Source organism: Lepisosteus oculatus, chromosome 8 (assembly GCF_040954835.1).
Source record: "Lepisosteus oculatus isolate fLepOcu1 chromosome 8, fLepOcu1.hap2, whole genome shotgun sequence".
Lineage (NCBI taxonomy): Eukaryota > Metazoa > Chordata > Actinopteri > Semionotiformes > Lepisosteidae > Lepisosteus > Lepisosteus oculatus.
Genome location: NC_090703.1, coordinates 25,834,437 through 25,848,209, shown reverse-complemented (window position 1 = coordinate 25,848,209; position 13,773 = coordinate 25,834,437). Strand labels below are relative to the sequence as shown.

Below are 13,773 nucleotides of genomic sequence, written 5' to 3'. Positions count from 1 at the left end.
TATAGAGAAACATGATCAGATTTTCCCTGGTTCAGAAAAAAAGATCTAAAGTGCTACACCTTACTTTCTTAATTCGATGTATTTAAAGCAGTGAACTACTGTAGGTGTAACATTACATTCAGAAATACAATTGAGAATAGTTTTGTGGTGTTTGTATAGATGAAACATTCCTAAAACGTATAACGTAATAAAATTAAAGACGATTAAAATCTGTAATCTTTCCACTTGTACTGTACGTCATCGGAAAATACAAGAAGTTTCTGCTTTGTGTAAGGATTGTATCAAAAAGTAATCTAAGTGGTGAGAAAGCTGTGCTCAATGTATTTAAGGGACTTAAAATAAAAGGAGATGCTTCATATTGCTTGACTAATTTTAAAAACTAAGTTATAAATGCAGACGCTCCCTCAGTGCCGCACCGGGTGTAAATATCTAAATATACATTCGTCCCAGGCAGAGGCCGAAGAGCGCCCGGCTGGGGTGTGCAGGGAAGAGCAGGACAGGAGTGAAAGTGGTCAGGGCGGGGTTTAGGAAGGCTGCCGACCAGTGCGGCTGTCCCACAGTGAATCGGGCATACAGTCTGGGCAAGTAAAGATTAAATTTTTCTAAAACGTATTTGAAAAATAAAAACAATTACAATCTAATCCTTCCACGTTTGATCCCAAAATCCCAAGAAAAATAAATCTAAACAGGGAGAAAGCTATGCTGAAAGTTTATTAAGATACTTAGAAGACAAAGATACTGTATCAATTTATGTTGCATTTGTCTGATTATGATTAAAAAAAACACATGTAATTAAACACGCGTTTGTGATTTAAATCAAAACGCGATTTAAATCAATATAAATGTTTATATTGTAACGCATACTCTCCAGCCTCCATTTCTCTATAAAAATGTACTCTATTACAAATTTACAATTTGTTGATAATAGAAATGTTAGGTTCTCTAAAGTTTTGTGATAGTTGATCCACCCAGGCAGCAAAAGATCAGCTGCACTGGTAAGATGCAACACCAAAGATATAAGTGATATAACCTTTTAAATCTGAAGGGAGATCTGAAGGGATCACCCCCCACATACACACACACAATAGAAGCAGGAAGCAGAAGCAGGGACCGTTGTCAGAAGGGAAGAAGGTGACTATTCATTGTTATCAAAAATGACTTAGAATCGATCATGTTGTGATATTTTGAAATATAAAAGTCAATTGATTGTCCATAATATCGCTATTCTATTTTTTCGAAGAAATGTTTGTTAAAAGAAAAGTCCAGCACCAGCTGGAGTTGAACACGCAACCCGTGAGTTGGTAGTTAGGCACGTAGACCAGTAAGCTACAGGGGAAGTCGCATGAAGAGGGAGGCGAAACAGCCCTACACAGCCCTGTCGCAGTACACGAATATAATCATATCGTTATTAAATTCTTTAGATACGCGATTCCATATTATATTAGCAGAAAAGCTTAAAACTACCACTTTTTCACATGCTATTTCACATGCTAGTTAAATACTTCGATGCTTAAAATTGTTAGGGAGAAATGGAATTCCGGTGTGTATTTTTCCTTTAAAGTACCGATTCCTGGAATCTGACTGGCTGACACCCTTCTGAAGTGGTTCCATAAAATCTGGTATACGGAAAAGAAAGCGTTGATACATACAAGTATCTTTTAATACAGTCTTTGCTGTGCTCTTGAGGATCCTTGTGATATTTTGAGCTCTAGTTGAATGATAAGTGTCGCATTTTAAATCATTTTCGTAGTTAGAAATTATGAAACGCCCTGTTAAAAGCAAGGAAGTTTTTATGCCCGTTGAAGTAAAACAAAATGCCTGACAAAGTATGGCTTGGACAGGTTCCAAGTGCTTGTACAAATGTGCTAAAGAAATTATACTTTGAGTATACAGCTTGTCCAAAGTCATCCATTATTAATACTATTAGTAATATCTTCAGTAAAGGCTTTGATGCATAAATATTTCTGATAAAGGTAGGTTGTGTACTTTTGTCCAACTGCGCAATCTTGCTTTCATAAAATATACCAACATTTTAATGACTGATGATTAACATGCTGTAATACACAGTTCAAAATTAAAAGCTCAAATGCTGTACATGAGAGGTTAAGCTCCCCCTGGCAGTTTTACAAGGTGATGCCGGATAGTTTCCAGCATGACGTCAAATGACGCGCGATTAACCACGTGACACTGCGTGATACCGCAACACGCCCACCGGGGTATGCCGTGAAATACCCCACCAATTTTGAATGGCTGCATCTGAATCTCTCAACGGTTATCTTAAAGAAAGTCAAAACTAAAATACACTACTTGGATAAGTTTTTATAATAATAATAATAATTGCTTACACTTATATATCGCTTTTCTGGACACTCCACTCAAAGCACTTTTACAGGTAATGGGGACTCCCCTCCACCACCACCAATGTGCAGCACCCACCTGGATGATGCGACAGCAGCCTTAGCGCTTGATAGAGCCACAATTTTCTGCAATCACAGCTTATTTTTGGAGTATTTTGGAGTAAGTGTTGTAAGTCATACTATTTGATATTAGTGTGTGTACTCATTCTTTTCTAACAAAGTAAGTCTGCATGCATACCCCACTTGGAACATGCCTGAATAATGGGGTATTGCTTGTAGCACCACAAAGGCTAGAAGAACTGTGAACCTCACTCTCAGGGAGATAAAACTTGCATGGCCATAAGACCATTTGGCCTTTACAATATGCTGCTCCCCACGTGCCCTAAGACATATAGTAACTATGGAGGGAAAGTTACATATTTGAGGGCTAGTTTGGGATATTTAATCCGTTTTGCGTATCAACATTTTTTTCTTGGTGCATATGTGCACTTGTGATTGTTTTAGTTTTTAATGGAAAATTGTATTACAAATGCTGTGTAGAGGTAACTGATGGTGTCCCTGTCATGACATTCAGTTAGAAAATTTTACTCTGCACCCAACTTTAAGCACTTTGAGAAATAGCAGGTCTTTAGTATCTTGGGTTTCCAGTATGCTAAGAAAGGAGAGCTAAGGCTTACCTTGTTCAGATGAGTTTGTGTTAACACATAAGAAATTATTAACTACTTTTGCTCAACCTTCCTCTCAGGGAAATGCTAAAACCTCAACAGTTCCAACATCTACTGTGACATCTGATCTAAACTTAAGGTTTAATTATTTGACGGTCCTGTTATGTGAAATTAAAGGGAAACCATGTGGTCACTTATTAAACTCTGAGATCCTGACTGATTTAACTTTCTATTTGTCTAATTTACCTGAAACAGAAAACGATGTACTGTAGTTTATCGTATTGGAATGCACTCTGTTTTTGTTTCTTTAACCCAAACAATGTCATACAAAACGCTTCTTTAACACTCAGCTTGACAAAGTGTTTAGTAAGATGACTGTGATTCGAGTAAACAGGTGGTTCAAGGTCAAGTTTACCCCATTGATGCTAAAGTGGCTACTGCTAACTTTCCTGCTTGTGTATTGATTACACTTTATAAAACCCAGTGCTTGACATGCAGTGCTTCATCGAAAATGTCAATATTTCAATTATTAGACAAAGTAGCTATTGTGTTTGTACGTGAAAAATTTTGAAAAGTAACATTTTGCCACAGAAACAAGGGTTTATACTACTAACAAATATGTGCTTAATGAAGTCTGCCCTATACAAGAGTAGTATCAAATGTTCTACATACTGTAGGTGTTTATGAAGTTCTAATGATGAGATACAAAATCTTGATTGGGAGAAAAAATTCCTGCATATGATTTTTGTTTTTTTTCCTCTTGTTGCTGCATATTGTATTGTCTAACAATGTGACTTAATAATATGTAAGAAAAATTATGCCATGAATAAATAAAAGTGTATTCGATTTTTTATAAAACCACTAACACACTACAACAGATGTATATTTTTTAAATACTGATTGGAAAAAGATGTGTAAGTATCATTAGTAATCCAGCAACATTTGATAACTTTTAAAGGGTCTGAATATTTTTTTCGCAAGCACTGTACTGTTCCTCAAGCCTCCCTCTTTTACAGGATACTAAATAGGTTGGACTCAAACAACTGTACCATAAGAAAACTGTTTACCATTTATCAATGAAAGCGAATTATTTTGCATATCCCAACATAAACACTAACTTGAAAAAAAATCAACGAAGACTTCCTTGGAAACAAATATTGTGTGATTCTTCAACATTTTAACTCCACTTTAAACTACATTAGACATCTATGATATGGCCACAGTTTATGTACAGAATTTATTGATGTAATAACATTGGAAGCACACACAAGTTTTGGATTGGTAGTTAAGAAAGCTGCAGAAAGCAGCCCAATGGTCTCCATGTGTTTGTGTTCGCAGGGGAAACCGAATGGCTGGGTATCCAAGTGCTGCTGAAGGCAGCTGAAGTGGAAGCACAAAGATAGCAATCTGAGGGGTAGCAATGGCTGTCAGTTGTATCCTCAGAGAACATGTCCATAAGGGTTGTAGAGGTATTCTGTGTGTACAGTATGTTGTTGTCAGGAGGCGATGTGGTTGAATAACAGGAAAACGGTCAAACTGTCAGATGTAAGTGCCATGTAGATGTTGGACAGCAGAGGCTGTGATCACTGGAGAGATGTTAAACTATGTTACGAGGTGTGGGAAAATGTGGAGAAAAAGACTATGACTATGAGTAATACTAGTGTAAAACTGTTAGTAATATGTGAGTGAGTACAGTAATAATAAACTATGCATTGGCCGGTCTGTAAAAAGGTAACTCACTTGGTAGGGGTGAGGCCTGTCTGAGATAACAAGATTTACTTCTTTTCACCTACATGTTACATTATTGGTCACACTCTTGGGGTTGCAAAATCCTATAACAGATTATGGGATTATACTATTTTAAATGGATAATAGACCATTTTAACAGGTTTCTAGAGTATTATAGATATAGAAACAAGCTACCTTCTGCAAACAACAGAATTTGGGGCTAGAGATCAGAGTAATATCAATGCAATTAAACTACAATGGAGATATATTCAGTATAATAAATGGTACTTTCAAACCAAAATGTAATATGAAACTGAACTTTCTAGTATATAAAGTATATACAGATGCAGCCATTCAAAATGCGCGGGCGATACCGCATTATTTTCCAGTACGCTGTACGCAGTCTACAGCGAGTTACCGGTAAATACCGCGAGTTACCGGTAAATACCGCTAGCAAAATAATAGTATCCGGAATTTCCGCAAGGTAGAGCTAATAAAGCTCAACCTCTCATGTTTGAGCTGTCGCCATCAAAGTCTTTAATGAAGATATTACTATTAGTATTAATAATGAATGACCTTGGACAAGCTGTAAGTGTAAACTCAAAGTATTGCCCTGGTCAACATTCTTTTTTCATTGACCGTCTTTGGAAAAGTAACACCACAGCATTTCGCAATCACGCATTCTTTTCCAATCATGCAAAGTACAGTAATTTTTGAGAATCGATTCACCATGCCTTTCACATGCTCATAAAAGAGATTGATTTAGGAACATAAACATATTACCGTATGCAAACTGTACTGTATACAGTATGTATATGTATATTTTATGTCTTAACTGTGCCCATTTAAGTATTGAATATTTATATGGAATTTTACCACTGAAGGGAAATCTTAGTGCCTGAGCATAAAAAGAATAGGAGCATACTGCAACGCATGTGAAGGCCATAAACGATATTAATTTTGGAACATAAACATACAGTATATGGCTGGTCTCAGTACTTTAAAGAAAACATACACGAAACATGGTTTCATTATGACCAGAATCGGTCTTGAGATATTTTTAACTTGATTTACAGTATTTGAGAGGTATGTCTTGACACCGATACTACGTAAATACTGCTCACGTATATGTTTCCAGGTTTATATTATGCATTTCATACGGTCAAAATACTTTTGAGCAACTTATAAGAAGTGCGAAACGGTATGCCCAGGGCATTTTAGTTTTCGTTTTGTTTTAATGCAGTGCAGTGGATTGATTAGAGATATCAAGTACATACAAGTCATTTTTTAAATGTTGTAGTTTGTCTTGTAAAAATGTTACGAGTACATCACCTGTCAACAATTACACAGGTTCTGTTTCCATATTGTGGATTTTGGTTACGTAATATTATTTTCTAATTTCACGTTGTGAATATATGATTTGGGGAAACAGAGCCGCAAAGAAGTACATTATGGGTTGTTGTTTTTTTTTGCAGTTTTATCTAGAACAAGCGATGCTTAAACCTTTGTCTGATTCTTGTGAAACTATCCACACGACCTAGGAGTTGACTTCAGTGATGTCACTGATGGGATGTTTCTAAAAATCCATCCACTGTAAAACGTCTTCTCTAGTTATCCTGCATATGTATTCGCTAATGAAGCTGTGTGTTCTGAGCCTGGTTCTCTACATTTCTGTATGAACCAGCTTAGAGGGCTAAAGACAGCTTGTGTTTAAATTGAGTGTAAGGCAATTTATGCTTCTAAAGTCATGGTCAGCATTTATTATTATACTGTGCTGTAAACTTGTTCTGTGCCTAATTACATTATTTTATAGCTTTATCAAATCTGTACATTGTCTGTTGATAATGTTTCTGTAGTGCTTTTTCAGCCCTCAGCACGTGACTGCGCCGGTGGCGCTGTGGGTTAGGTTCGTGACTCCCATGTCACACGGTCTGTGGTTGAATCCCATGGAACTATGACTTTATTTTTTAACAAACATTTCTTTGAAAAAATGAAACGTTTCCCTTGGTCAGAGATTAAATAAACTTCACTCGCACCAAACAAATGTATATTTCTAAATATCACAACATGATCGAATTTAAGTCATTTTAATAACAATGAATAGTCACCTATGAGTTACAATATAAACATTTATATTGATTTAAATCGCCTTTATTTAAAACCCATAAATAAAGCTGATACTGTTTAGACTTTTAATTATTTAAAACTGTATTACAGCAGCACAATGCACAATGCAATGTAAGTCACCATCTTTGTCTTCTGCATAATAATGTTCACCTCTCTGTCCAGCAAATTAACAATAGTAATAATAAAGAACTTTATTGTATATGGCGCCTTTAAAGGTGGCTCCTCAAAGCGCTTTACAGGATAAAAACAATAACAACTATATTGTTAGGCTGGGCAAACGATTTTTTTTTTTAAAGAAATACAAAATGAGATATAATGATATGTTCCGGCTTAGACATTAACGAAGAGCATAACACGTGGGCGGCGTAGCGGTCGGCTCTGGCTTTCCCATCTACTGTATACACTGCAAGTACAACCCCCCTCTCTGCGGGAGTGCTGGCTGTGACGAATTAAACCGGTTTCACAGGTATTTTCAAAGTAGAAGGGGGCGAGAATTCCAGTGAAAGACACCTCCCCCCTCCAAAACCAAGGAAGTACAGTACTTACTAGTTAAGAAAGCTAGGCTCTTCAATGAAATCGCTTTAACATGCTAATGCATTGGTGTAACAGTCCGGGCGTGGCAAGCTTCTAATGTCAACCCGACTACAGCGAAAGGAACCCTTCTTTCATTGGAAGACAATGAACATATTCTAGCCCTAAATGAATTAATTGCAAACATGGTTTACATAAAAGACATTTTTCCAAGAAAGTTTAGCCTTTGTCACTAAACCACTAAATAAAGACATAAATATAGAAATCTTAAGATTTTTAAAATACATGACTTTGCTAAAATATATTTAAAAATAAAAACGATTACAAACGCCAATGGAGAGAGAGAACAGGGGAGGGATGTTGGGTTTGCATAAGGGGCAGGTATGAGGTCTATTTGGGAATGTGGAGTTACATGTTCTGGCTGTTTGTGAATTATTGTTGTTGAGTATGGAGTGTTGAGGTATTGATTTTGTGTAATGCTTTATGTTGAAAATTGAGCTGGATTTTGTTTATGATAAACTGGGATGGGAGGAAGGTTTGGTTTTGCATAAGGGGCGGGATTATGATGATTGGAGGAATTTGAGAGAGTTTAATGGTATGATATATTTGATTTTGTATTGTGGTTGTTATCTATGTTTTTGGTTGGTATTATGTTTATATGGTTGTTTTTGTTGGTTGGTCCTTATTATGTTTATTGTGTCATTTTTGATTACTGCATGTAATAATCAAAAAGAGAGAGAGAGAGCGAGCGCCTTCTTTTTACTTTTGTAGCCAAAGGGCCTTGCAGATCAGATTCCCCTTCCCCTACGGAAAGACAGACACATGTTTTCACAGTTTAGAAACTGCTCTTCAGACGCAGGTGAGCGAGCAGCCCCTAGATAAAACATCAACTTTATTTAAACTCCAACTTTTAAAATACACATTTCGAATAGAAAGAAATTCTCTTCCTGGTACAGTATGTATAGCAGACCAGCACGTCTTTTTTCTCCAATCAGAGGGGTGTCAGCCAATCACCATTCTGAAGCCCTACCGTAATCTCTGGTATAGGGAGACCCCAGAATTCTGTCCCATAGTTTAGATAGATGATAGATACTTTTATTGATCCCGTGAGGGAAATAAAGTAAATCATTTTCATTTTAGGAAATTATTAAATGCTCGGTTAAAAGCAAAGGAGATTATCTGTTATAGTGGACATAAAAACAAGAGTTTGCTGCGGCGTTATTGGAAACCCAAATTTAACAAAAAATCGCTGACATTATATCCTAGAAGACAGACTGGCGCCAGACCGGGAGAATGCCCGCAGCGTAAAAGAAAATGCCTGATGAACTAGGGATTGGACAGTTTCCAAGTGCTTGTACAATCAATGGAAATGTTCAAATAAATGTGCAAAAGAAATAAACAAAATAATCATTTATTTCTTTATCATATTGGCTAGCTAATGTCCTCTCTTTGCTAGTTAGTGGCTGTGTTTCTGCGTTGGGTAACAACGGGTGACTGTTCTCAGGCGGAAGATGTAAACAGCTTAATTTTCGTGTTAAATAATTTTTTAAAATTAAAATTCATTCTATACAGCAATCCCATATTTGGGTACCGTTTTATAAAACTTTCATGCTTAAAATGTTTAGGGAGAAATGGAAGACTGGTGTGTATTTTTTCTTTAAACTACCAAGACCAGCCATACACAGTACAGTTTACATACAGTAATGTTTATGTTCCTAAATTAATATCGTTTATGACCTTCAGATGCATTATGCTCCTCTTCTTTTTATGCTCAGCTACTAAAATTTCCCTTTAGTGGTAAAATTCCATATAAATATTCAATACTAAGCGGATTAAAATGTGCACAATAAAGAGATTAAATGATTAAATCTTTTCACTACCAACCAATGCACCACGAGTGCCCCTGTCGGCCATTTTGGCCAGCCAATCACTTACCGTGGTGCCCTGCGGTGGCTTGTGGGTAGTTTACCGTACCGCGGGTTTGTACCGTGCATTTTGAATGGCTGCATCTGTATATGTGCGTAATGTCATCCCCATTTAACAATTGTGCAAATCCTGCTAAACTAGAAATTAGACACAAGAAGAGTATTATTGGACAATGTTGTGTGGCTCTGGTGGAATTTCTCTGTAAACTGAAGAGTTATAGAAGATACATATTGTATATCGCCTCTTTTTACACTTGTAAGAACATTCCAATGTAAATGCGACACGGAAGATATTATTAATAACCTTTTAAATCTGAAGCTGTTAACTCTACTTCACACCTGTATGTCAAGATCATGCTTTCAAAATAAAAAAAACATCAATCTTTGATTGGATGAAAATGTCCTGATTGTTTCTCAAGGATATGAAACGTGACAATTTGTTACAGTTACCATCAGGAGAAAAAAAACGTTTTTTATTTATTTGTGGCTGCTGCAGTGGCTTGCAATAGCCGGATAGTTAACACTTCAAATTGCTTCATCAGTCAGTCCATGTGGGGAAGGGGGGAACTCTCCTTGACAGCTGACACTCTTCCATACACTTAAGTAAAAAAATTATAAAAACGCCAATGTAAAAATCATATTTACAATCTGTTGAAAATAAAAATGTAAAGTTCTCCAAAGCTTTCTCAGTCAAGAATGAGATTTTACGTAGGGAGCTGTGTAAGAATGCATAGGCAGCAAAAGATCAGCTAAAGAGGAAAGAAAATGCTTTTAGAGAAAAAATGTTTCAGGTAAGAAGAATACAGATCCCCAATTCAATTGCAGCCTAAGCCTTTTCCCACACACCCTGCCCATGCTGCGATTGGAATATACACAAAGCACTGACAGCTTTATAGTAGATGATCAGGTGTTTCGCAGACGTAGGGATAGTACGAAATTCTTTATGAACTTCATGAACTCACACCTGGGATTCGATTAATTCAAAATATTTTTTAAAATACTACAACAGGTACTAGATCTTGTTTATATCAAAGTTATATCACTGGGCAGTGGTGGATAGTTAGTGGACGGTGCGCTATTTTGTGCTATTTCTGTATGGAATGCATGTAGATTTTACAAAATTAAAGTGTTTCAAATGTTTAATTTAAAAGTAAAAAGAACTTACACAAAGACTCAAACTACAATATGGAAAAACAAGTGTAAAGAAAGAACAGGATATTTGCCTGCTGGTTGCCTTATATTTATTTTTAAAAATTAAATAAAAAATAAGATACTGTACAATGACGTGTTTCTGCCTAACTCAAACAATGTGTGACATTAAAAACTTTAGCAGAAAGTAATCTTACTCTTACAAGCGGCTCTGTTAAACAGAGTTTGTGTTAACACAAGACCCACTTTGAATGAGTTTCAATCAACTTTGTAAGTGAAAAAAATGAGCATAGGCACTTTTCCTTCCCCTCAGGTTGTTTAAAAAACTCGCTCTTAATTGGCTAATCCTTCAGTCATTCTCCGATGCAGTGCATCAGCTGGTCAGGTGACTGAGGGTGGCACATTATTTTCCACTGCATTCTGGGGAATGTAGTTTTGACAAGAACCTCCATCTATCACTCTCTCAGAATTCATCATGCGTGAATGAGTCAAATAAAAAATAAAACAAAGAACGTGTATTACAGAAGTACTACCAGCTATATAAATACAAATATTTAGATCCTTAAATTAATATCATTATTAATTTCTTTAGATTCGCGATTCCATATTATATTCCCTATTAATCAAATTCTAAAAAGTATGGGTTTCTTTTACTGCAATAACGAGTGCAAGTATTCACAGAAAAGGTTAATCACTTAACTCACTTAACTTTGAACGTATTGTGATATTTAGAAATACCAACAAACTCAATATAGTGTCGATAATATTTACTATTTTAGTTTTTCAAAGAAATGTTTATTTGTTAAAAGAAAACTCATGGCGAGAGCTGGGTTTGAACCCCCTACCTCCAGCATGCGAGTCACATGCCAAAGCCATGACACCAACACACCACTTGACAACTTAAGCTAAAGGTGAAAAGGGCAGGCAAAAAGTTTCCAAGTAATCGCGAGTGAATGAGTCAGATTAATGCAGATGTTTACAAAGAAAGTGTACTACTGTAATAATTTGAGCTATATGAATATAATTATATAGTTATTAATTTCTTTAGATATGCGATTCCATATTATATTCCCTATTAACCAAATTCTAAAAAATTATGCCTTGAGCGCAAGTAATCAAAAGGTTAAAAAACACTATCACTTTTTATGAAGTATATAAACTTAATATAGTCACAGGGAGCATGTACAAACTTTTCCCAAATAACTATAGTATGTAACTGAATGAAAGAAAAACTGAATGCTTAAAATGTTTCTGAAAAAAGTGGAATACTGGTGTGTATTTTTTTATTTAAACTACCAAAACCAGACATAAACAGTTCACATAATATGTTTATATTCCTAAATTAATATTGTTCATGACCTTCAAACACATTATGCTCCTCTTCTTTTCATGCTTAGCTACTAAAATTTCCCTTAAATTGAAAAATTCCAAATTAATATTCAATATTAAGCAGATTTAAACATGCACAGTAAAGAGATTAAATGAAGCAATCATTTCACTAACTACCAATGCACCACGAGTGCCGCCTATCGGTCATTTTGGCCAGCCAATCACATACTGCAGTATAACATGGTAAACTGCAGATGATTTTGTGCACTACAGGGTTTTACCATGCATTTTGAATGGTTGCATCTGTATTTTTTTCTTTTGATCTATTCAACATCCTCTACAATATCAATGTGTTTAATAGTCTGGGGCTAAAAAATAGCTAAAAATAAAACCCCCAAAAACGTAGTAGTAAAAGGTTTCACCCCTTTACCATTATTGCCCTAAATAAGCTCTCCTTAACCAGTAGCATTCGGAATTTGCAAAATATTTTGACTGGAATTCACCCGTGTGCAATTAAAGTGGTTGACCACACTTGATTTTGCAAGGTTAAATACACCTGTCTATGCATGTTCCCACTTTTGGACATTGCACACAAAGTAATATGAAGACAAAGGAGTTTCTGCAACAAGTAATGAGTGCATACTGACACAAGAGAAGTAAAGGATATAATAAAAAGATTTCAAAGTCTCTGGGTATCCCACTGAGCACTGTTCAATCTACCAGGAAGTGGAGGACAGATAAATTAATCAGAATTATCAACGACTAGGTTGGCCTCTAAAACTCAGCAGCCAGGCAAGAAGAACAATCGTCAGAGAAGCAGTTAGGAGGCTGAAAACAATCCTCAAAGACAAAGTCTCATAATTGAGATGGAAGAAACTGTGAGTGAGTTAAAAATAGTTCCAGTACTCCACAAATCTGGCCTGCATGATGGAATGGAGAGAAGGAAGCAACATTTGAAAAAAGCTCACATGTAGTCTTGTCTTAAATATACAAAAAGGCATGTAGGAGCTTCCAAAACTATATGGTCTGATGAGAAAAAAATTGAGTTATTTGGCCTTAATGCCAAATGTTGTTTGGTGAAAAAAAAGGACTATCACAAAATACTATCCCCCACATTAAAGCATGGCAGTGGCAGAGTAATATTGAGGGGTTGCTTTTCATCTCCAGAGACTGGTAGCCTTGTCAAAATAGAAGGCAAAGTGGATGGAGCAAAATATAGGTAGATCCTGGAGCAAAACCTGGAACAGCTGGGATGACGATTCATATTTCAACGGGATAATGACCTCAAACACAAAGCCAAAGCAGCGCTTGAGTGGCTTAAAAAGAAAAAGGCGGAGGTCCTGAGTGGCCCAGTCAAAACCCAGATTTAAATCCCAAATTAATCTATTTCAAGAACTGAAGATTGCGGTACATCACCACTTCACTAACAACCTGCAACACCCGGAGCAATATTGCAAGGAAGACTGATGACCTACTGTACAATATGTGAAAATCCCACAAAAGACTTGAGGCTGTAATTGGAGCAACTAAAAATTAAATGCTTTAGGGTCTTAAGAGGGTGAATACTTCTCCAAGCTAGATTTTTCAGTTTTCCATTTTTCAACAAATTTTCTTTTACAACAACAATTATTATGCCTCATTAAAATGTTGAGTATGTTGTGTTAATCATGCAAAAAAACAGTTTTTCTCGATTGTTGCAAGTTAAGGTTGTAAGCCAGCAAAATGTGGTAGAGGACCAAGGGAGGGGGGGGGGGGGTCATTACTTTTTACACCCACTGTACATTTACAAATTTAGAAATAATTTAATTTTACTCCACAACAATAATTTCAAAAGTGTTAAGGGATATTGAACTAAATAATATTCAAATATCGTCTGGGTGACTACAAATCCCTGGTTTTCTACAAATTTTCAAAACGTTTTATTGTGATCACTGCAATCTTTTTTAGTTAGAAGCTGTTGCT

The 13,773-nt window shown here is 36.0% G+C and overlaps 1 protein-coding gene across 13 annotated transcripts in view; it reads right to left on the bottom strand.

Moving 5' to 3' along the window:
* Positions 1-13,773, bottom strand: part of gphna (gephyrin a) — a 479,030-nt gene that overhangs the window by 172,266 nt on the left and 292,991 nt on the right. The window lies entirely within an intron of this gene.